We start from the raw sequence: 1584 nt of genomic DNA on the forward strand, positions 1-1584 counted from the left end.
AATTTTTTTGTTTTTTTTTTTTTTCGTCTTTTCATTTGAAAAACAAGGCATCTTCCGAACGACGCTATTTCTGACCGTGTGGAACCACGCCTCCTACAGCAACTTTTCGGAAAGCCCCAAGAGTGCTCTCGGGCTTGCCCAAGGGTCTAAAGACCATGGGTGCAGTTTACGAGGCCAAAATTTTGAGTTTTAGACCCTCTTCCGGGCGTTTTTCTAAAACATAAGCCCCGGTTTTAGTGTCGTCAAACGTGGTAACCTCACTTATATATGTTGGCCCGAATGCTCGTTGCAGCTGGACGGGAAAACCCATATAAACAGTGCAACACACGCGAACAGATTTCATTGCGGACTCAAAGCCAAAGGATATATGCTAATGCGATACATACTAATGGGTGCGATCATACCAGCACTAATGCACCGGATTCCATCAGAACTCCGCAGTTAAGCGTGCTTGGGCGAGAGTCGTACTAGGATGGGTGACCTCCTGGGAAGTCCTCGTGTTGCACCCCTTTTTTGTTCCTCTTGATTTTTTTGTTTTTTTGTTTTTTGGTCTTTTCATTTGAAAAACAAGGCATCTTCCGAAGGACGCTATTTCTAGACCGTGTGGAACCACACCTCCTACAAAAACTTTTCGGAAAGCCCCTAGAGTGCTCTCGGGCTTGCCCAAGACTCTAAAGACCAAGGGTGCGGTTAACGAGGCCAAAATTGTGAGTTTTAGACCCTCTTCCGGGCGTTTTTCTAAAACATAAGCCTCGGTTTTAGTTCGTCAAAAGGGGTTTCCTCATTTATATATCTCGACCCGAAGTCTCGGCGCAGCTGGGCGGGAAAACCCATATAAACAGTGCAACACACGTGAACAGATTTCATTGCGGACTCAAAGCCAAAGGATATATGCTAATGCGATACATACTAACAGGTGCAATCATACCAGCACTAATGCCCCGGATTCCATCAGAACTCCGCAGTTAAGCGTGCTTGGGCGAGAGTAGTACTAGGATGGGTGACCTCCCGGGAAGTCCTTGTATTGCACCCCATTTTTGTTCCTCTTGATTTTTTGTTTTTTTTTTTTTTGGTCTTTTCATTTGAAAAACAAGGCATCTTCCGAAGGACGCTATTTCTAGACCGTGTGGAACCACGCCTCCTACAACAACTTTTCGGAAAGCCCCTAGAGTGCTCTCAGGCTTGCCCAAGAGCCTAAAGACTAAGGGTACGGTTTATGAGGCCAAAATTTTAAGTTTAAGACCCTCTTCCGGGCGTTTTTTTAAAACATAAGCCTCGGTTTTAGTGTCGTCAAACGTGGTGTCCTAACTTATATATCCTGGTACGAATGCTCGTCGCAGCTAGGCGGGAAGCCCATATAAACAGTGCAACACACGTGAAGAGATTTCATTGCGGACTCAAAGCCAAAGGATATATGCTAATGCGATACATATACTAACGGGTGCGATCATACCAGCACTATAGCACCGGATTCCATCAGAACCCCGCAGTTAAGCATGCTTGGGCGAGAGTAGTACTAGGATGGGTGACCTCCCGGGAAGTCCTCGTGTTGCACCCCTTTTTTGTTCCTCTTGATTTTTTTGT

General features: G+C 45.6%; 3 non-coding genes across 3 annotated transcripts; all 3 read left to right on the top strand.

Moving 5' to 3' along the window:
* Positions 1–390: 390 nt before the first annotated feature.
* Positions 391–509, top strand: LOC112089418. The gene has a single exon (XR_002901056.1). It is a non-coding gene; the product is annotated as a 5S ribosomal RNA (ribosomal RNA).
* Positions 510–914: 405 nt separating this feature from the next.
* Positions 915–1033, top strand: LOC112089346. The gene has a single exon (XR_002900982.1). It is a non-coding gene; the product is annotated as a 5S ribosomal RNA (ribosomal RNA).
* A 406-nt stretch (positions 1034–1439) lies between these two features.
* LOC112089379 lies at positions 1440–1558 on the top strand. The gene has a single exon (XR_002901017.1). It is a non-coding gene; the product is annotated as a 5S ribosomal RNA (ribosomal RNA).
* The last annotated feature ends 26 nt before the right edge of the window (positions 1559–1584 follow it).

This window comes from Eutrema salsugineum, unplaced genomic scaffold (genome assembly GCF_000478725.1).
Source record: "Eutrema salsugineum unplaced genomic scaffold, Eutsalg1_0 scaffold_12, whole genome shotgun sequence".
Taxonomy (NCBI): Eukaryota; Viridiplantae; Streptophyta; class Magnoliopsida; order Brassicales; family Brassicaceae; genus Eutrema; species Eutrema salsugineum.